Raw genomic sequence first — 7,274 nt, 5'->3', positions numbered from 1 at the left:
TTTCTTATTAATCTTTTTTCAAATATCAATAATTTTACATAAGAAACACTAGGTTTTTGGTGAGATTCTGTCCTTTATATAGTTTATTATATGTTAAAATCTAAAGTTCTAGGTATCCTTTAGAGACAGAAAGGATTTGATTCCTTAAATAATTTCTTTTGTTAGAAATTTAGATTTGGAGCATATGTTTAGCCAATAAATGACATAAAAAAATTATGAATACCTGTTTGTAGTTAAATCAGATTTTAGTAAAGTACATTCTATAAAAGCACAACTAAATATTAATGTTTTAGCCTCTGATTAAAAATATCAAATGACAATTAGAAGAAAAAAAGGTGGCCGAATTGGCTAATGTGTTGTGCACCTACTGCTGTGACAGTCCTGGAAAAGCAACTAAATTGGAAATCATCCACCCAGTATTAACAAGTTAGATTAACAAGCTGAGAAGACAATTTGCAACCAGGAGGGGCAGAGGACACTTGGGGAATGGTAAGAAAGGGGATCTGGGCTAGAGAGTGATACACAACCAGTGGGCTGAGAGGGTGAGGAGGAAGCTGCACTGCACTGAAGCCCCTTCCCTTGGGGACAGGTGTAACATTCAACTGTGGAGAGGAAAAGTCACAGGGCTGCTTACAGCTGGGGAATCTAGATCTAAGACCATAGATGAGAAAGGCTGTGTTCAGAAAGGCGGCCTGATAAAGCAGTGCTGGCAGGAGAGAAACTAGCAGTTTTGTGGTTGTTTTGCCTTTGTTTTGTCCTTGCTTTCTGCTAAACCCAGTTCATAGGACCTTTCAGTTACGCACACTCACCTGAGGCTGTGGCATAGATCGAGGCACATATTTGTGGAGCCTGAGAAGAGGCTGTGGGGGGAAGTAGGACAGGGAGACATGACCAGAAATCCAGCATTGGGATACTTGTAAACTTCCAAACCTAAGTGGCCATTTTTCTGCTGAAGAGCCAGCTCCTCCTAGTAGCCTCAAGACAGGTAATACAGTGTATCGTCTCCCCCCAACCCCCTCACACCTCCATTTGAACTACACAAAGGGAACAAAGGCTCTGAATAGCCTCAAAGAGCTCTCAGTGGCTGGGTTGGAAGAGAGGCCAGTTCAGCCCCAATATTCTGGAAACCAGACTGATTGACAACTCCAGGTTGCCAGCCAATGCCATTAGTCTCCATACAAAGAACTCTGACCAATAAGGACAGAGTAATACTTTGGGCCATTGCAGAAGAGTAGCTCTGGGTTAGGGATGAAATAACTATCTGATTCTTAGAGAGCGAAACAGCATCACCCCCACCTAAAGCCCTGTAGAAAACAAAAGCTTGAGTGATTAAGATTGACAGCTGGCAGACAGGCAAAGTGGGAAGATTGGTCCTGCCTGCTTGCAGCCAAGGCCTGTGGAGACAGGCAGGAACAAAGGAGTGGTGGATCGCATGGAGCTTCAGCACTGTGCTAAATGCCAAAGACAGTTCCTAACTACAGGAGGCCCAGAATTGGCAGACAAAACAGAAAAAAGGGGTCCTAAACCAGTAACCATGGGGCATTAAAAGTTGGCTGAAGTGAACGACACTTCACGTTTTTAATTTTTTAAATTAATTTATTCTTCAATTTTTCTAGTATTATTTTTTCTTTATTCGATTTTTATTTTTATTGCTATTTTATTTTATCTTCTTCTTTTTTTTCCCCATCTTTGTTTCTTGCTTCTCCCTTTTCCAGATTATTTTTTTTCTTTTCCTGTCCCCACTTTAGTTTATCTCTTTCCTTTCTTTTTACTTCTTGTTGAAAATTGATCTTCTTTATCTGCTGTATTAATTTATTATTATTGTAGTCTTTGTTAGCTTATTCAAATATCTAGTTTATTCCACCCTGCTACTACTCCATCCACCCTTCTCTTTTCTCTTTCCTTGCTAGTCAAACATTTTTGTCTCTCCTATCTTGCTCTTTTCTTCTCCTAATTATTAAACTCATTTCACTACCTAAATTAAAGCCTATATGCTATCTCCTTTAGTCTCTTTTTCAATAAATAAATAAATTTAAAAAATTTTAATTTTAAAATATGTTTTAATTTTATTTATTTATTTATTTATTTTTAATTTATTGCTTAAAGTATTACAAAGGGTATTACATATGTGTCCATTTTATCCCCCCGCCCTAGACAGTCCCCTAGCCTCCCCTATCCCCCAGTGTCTTATGTCCATTGGTTATGCTTATATGCATGTATACAAGTCCTTTAGTTGATCTCTTACCCCACTACCTCCTGCCCACCAACCCTCCCCGGCCTTCCCGCTGCAGTTTGACAATCTGTTTGAGGCAGCTCTGCCTCTGTATCTATTATTGTTCAAAAGTTTATAATGGTCTCTATTATCCATGAATGAGTGAGATCATGTGGTATTTTTCCTTCATTGACTGGCTTATTTCACTTAGCATAATGCTCTCCAGTTCCTCCATGACGTTGCAAATGGTAAGAGTTCCTTCATTTTTAGAGGAGCATAGTATTCCATCATGTAGATGTACCACAGTTTTCTAATCCATTCATCTACTGATGGGCACTTAGGCTGCTTCCAGATCTTAGCTATGGTGAATTGTGCTGCTATGAACATAGGGGTGCATATATCCTTTCTGATTGGTGTTTCTGGTTTCTTGGGATATATTCCTAGAAGTGGGATCACAGGGTCAAATGGGAGTTCGATTTTCAGTTTTTTAAGGAAACTCCATACTGTCTTCCATAGTGGCTGCACCAGTCTACATTCCCACCAGCAGTGCACAAGTGTTCCTTTTTCTCCACATCCTCTCCAGCACTTGTCGTTTGTTGATTTGTTGATGATAGCCAGTCTGACAGGTGTGAGATGGTACCTCATTGTTGTTTTGATTTGCATCTCTCGGATGATTAGTGACTTTGAGCATGTTTTCAAATGTCTCTTGGCTTTCTGAATGTCCTCTTTTGAAAGGTGTCTATTTAGATCCTTTGCCCATTTTTTGATTGGATTGTTTATCTTCCTTTTGTTGAGTTGCATGAGTTCCTTATAAATTTTGGAGATTAGGCCCTTATCAGATATGACATTGGCAAATATGTTTTCCCACACAGTGGGTTTTCTCGTTGTTTTGTTGATGGTTTCTTTTGCTGTGCAGAAGCTTTTTATTTTGATGTAGTCCCATTTGTTCATTTTCTCTTTAGTTTCAAGTGCCCTAGGAGCTGTATCAGTGAAGAAATTGCTTTTGTTTTTTCCTTCTTTATCCACTCATTCATTTTTTTACCACCTCTATACTAAACTGTGTCCATACACTATTAACCCAATTCCTTAATCTTTTTTTCTGTATTTAACCTCAGCCTCTACAAATTCTGCCCCTTACCCTTTTTCTGTGTGTTTTTTTTTGCATGTGCTTTTTGGTTTATTTTTTGTTTTGTGGTGTTTTCTCCCCATATTCCTTTCTTTTTCTTTCTTTCAATTTTCGATTTTCTTGATATCATTTTTGTTCTCTTTTCTGTCTCCTAATTCTCTTTTCTCTGGTGTAACTTTTATTGAGGTTATAAGTGTCTTGTGTATATTCATGTTCTGTTACTTTTGTGTCGTGTATTGTCGTATTGTATTTTGTGCTGTTCAATCAGCCCCTCCACAATGGTTGTCATGGTGTGATAGGGAGCGATCCACATAATGACACCCTGAGAGGAGACTCTACCCAGTAATGGGCTAATAACATTCAAGACCCAACAACATCAAAAGAACCCAAATATCTCAAGTAGGGGACATTACTAGATACCCAGCCCAGAAGACCTGAGATACTGCATCACTGTACTGAACAAAACATATACTACAAAAGACAAATTCAAAAAATCTAGGTGGCATAGCAGTATGTTCTAATACATAGAAACAGCCACAAAGAAACAGTAGAAATGTGGAGACAAAGAAACAACCCCCATATGAACGAAAATGAGGAATAACTAGAGAAGGAAATAAATTAAATGGAGGCAAGCAATCTGTCAGAAAAAGAATTGAGAGTAATGGTTATAAAGATGCTCAATAGGCTGGATGATAAATTCACCAACATGTATAAGAATCAAGGGATGAAAAGAAAATTTCAGGCAAATAGAAATAAAAAAAAAGCTGGGGTATTAAAATTTATATTTGACAAAATTGGTCTCAAAGTGAAGGCTATAATAAGAGATAAAGAAGGCAGCTTCATAATACTAAAGGGATCGATTCAAAAAGAGGATATAACTCTGTTAAACATATATGCAGCCAATACAGGAGACCCAAATACATTAAAAAAAAAAAAAAACAACCAAAAAACCTTCTGGAAGATATCTAAGGAGAGATATCTAATAGCAATATGATCATTATAGGTGAAAGGGCGAGGTCTATGCCCTCCATCTTACCCTAGCAGCCATGTGCTCGGCAAGGCTTCTTCATGGAAGCCCAAGCCTCTGCTAGTCACGCCCAGGATTTCTTTAAACTAACCAATGGCAATCAAGGGAGGTGCGCGCCATAGATATGACCACATCCTGTGTAACAAGACCCAACTTGTACCTGGCCAATCGGCAGGGCCCACAGTCACCTCTCCTCCCCTTACTCCACCCCCCTATAAAACTCCTCTTCCCACCAAGCTAGCGCTCTCTCTGCCACTTGGCTTGCCGTTGCATCGGTGAGTGTGGTCGGGGAGCCGAACTAGTTCGCATAAAGACTCTCTGCTTTTGCATCAGACTCGGCTGGCTCCCTGTTGGTCTATTGGGGATCTTGAAATCTGGGCATAACAATAGGGGACTTTATTACCCCACTGTCATCTATGGATACATCCTCTAAACAAAAATTCAGCAAAAAAGACAAACAAAAAAACTCCCACTGAAAGGGTGAGGGCTGCACCCTCCATCTTGCCCCAATCCTCCATGTTGGGGCAGCAGCCACATGCTCAGCAGGCACCTTCTTCCAGGAAGCCCAAGCCTCTGCTAGCCAAGCCCAGGATTTCTTTAAACTAACCAATGACAATCAAGGGACGTGTGTGCCATCGATATGACCACATCTTGTGTAACGAGACACCGACTTGCGTCTGGCCAATCAGCAGGGCCCACAGTCACCTCTCCTCCCCTTACTCCACCCCCCTATAAAACTCCTCTTCACACTGGGCTAGGTCTCTCTCTCTGCCACCTGCTGATGTGTCAGTAAGGAGGGTAGGGAAGCCAGACCTGGGTTTGAATAAAAGACTCTTTGCTTTTGCATTGGACATGGCTGGCTCCCTGGTGGTCTTTTGGGGATCCTGAAATCTGGGCATAATACCACCAAACAAAATGGCAATCCTAAATGACTCACTAGACCATATGAATTTAATTGACATCTTTAGAACATTTCACCCTAAAGCCATGGAACATACATTCTTCTCAAGTACACATGGGATATTTTCAAAGATAGACCAGATATTAGGGCACAGGCTAAGTGTCTAAAAATTCAAGAATATTGAAATTATACCAAGCATGTTCTCAGATCACAATGGCATATAATTGGAAATCAATGACAATAAAAATAATAAAAAACAATCAAACAAAAGGAGGCTAAATAACATGCTATTAAACAATAAATGGGTTATCAAAGAGATCAAAGAAGAAATAGAAAATATCCTAGAAATAAATGAAAATGAAAACACACAATCAAAAATCTATAGGGTACAATGAAAGCAGTCCTGAGAGGGACATTCATAGCACTATAGGCCTAGTTAAATGCTGCAATCTTTTCACAGCAAGGGTTGAGGAATATGGAGAAGGGGCTGTGACATAAATGGATAGAGATTAGACAAGGAAAATAAATTTGGAAGGCATTGGGGGAACCAGAGGGAAACCAGCTATCTAGTGGAGTGGCTCCCCAAATGTCTGGACCCACAGTTTTTTATTCACAGTTTTTTATTTTGCCCTTTAGCAAAGCAGATATACATATCAAAGGTAAGGTTTGGTAAACAAAAGGATTATCAGGTTAGGGGAACTGCCCTCTGTTGTTTGGCAGCAGATAATAATATGCAGATCTTCAGCCTTGCTGAAGCTGTCCATCAGCCTTCTGATGAATTTCTCGAATTTATTATGCTAAATACTGTCCTTAGCTCCCAGGATATCCTCTTTTTTGTTTTAATAAATTTAACAAGAATGTATGCCATCTGCAGAGCTCGGGTCCTTTTAAGATTTTTAAATTCAATTCAAAGGACTGAATTCTTTTATGTCCTTTTAAATTGCTGCCAGGCATCAAAGGGATCAGTCTGCAGTAAGCTCCTTTTTGGGCCAACTATTCTTTGAGTACCCTTTCCAATCACTGTCCAACAGGTTGTTTTTTTGTGTGTGGGTTTCCTTCTCAATTACTGTCCAACAGTTTTTTATGGGTTCCCTTCCCAATCACTGTCCCCTGTGACATGACAGCAATGATACTCTAGTTCTGGATGGTGGACAAACAGTGAGCAATGGCAATGCAGGTCTGATCTTCTTTGACTTGTTCCTGGGCAACCTGTAGAAATGCACAGCTAATGCTGACATGGCAAGGTGTCTTTACTATCCCCCATCTCTGGACTGTTTCTCCTCTGTCTTGTCAGCATGTTGCTTGAGGCCACAGTCATCTGTGGCTGGAGTAGTCTGGTCAGTTTCTCTCTCAGATGCATTGCTGTAGGAATCCACACAGGCTTGGAGTTTTCTGAAAATATATAAGCATATCCTAGACCAAAGGTTAATAAAGCGACCTTTCTATAAACTAGACTTGGGATCTTTTCATTTTTCCAAATCATTTTCCTTTGGCTTATTCTGACACCACATGTGTCTTGCTATCAGCATTACAAGTGAAAAATTTCAAGGTGAAAAATTTAAAGTAATTAAGGCTTGATGTAATTTACTTACAGATTACTCTACTATCCCCCTTTTTTGTTTTAAATTGCAAGGAGGACATTTTTTGCTTACTGTACAATATTTTGGCTTTTGAAAATCCAGCAATGTAGCCTTAATAGCTTTTAATTCAATTCTTAGTACAGAAGTATTACTGCTCTGAATTCATTGCATGATAAGTAGCTTTACTATGAGATGAACCATCAGTAAAAAATAGTTAATGCTCCAGGAATAGGTTCCTGCCTAATACAACTAAGTTCCCCTAAATATTTATTTATTTCAATTTACCAATTTAAATCAGTCTGAAAGGAGGCTTATTTTCTAACTTCATTTGTCCTTGGGTGTGGACAGTAAATGGTACTAATTGAATTTCTGCTATCAGTCTTTGAGCACAATGACATAAGCTTTGTTAAGGAGGCAAATGCTAATGA

This window comes from Myotis nattereri, assembly GCF_964212035.1.
Source record: "Myotis nattereri genome assembly, chromosome: 9".
Taxonomy (NCBI): Eukaryota; Metazoa; Chordata; class Mammalia; order Chiroptera; family Vespertilionidae; genus Myotis; species Myotis nattereri.
The sequence above is the reverse complement of the archived record's forward strand: the minus strand, read 5'-3'. Positions refer to the sequence as shown.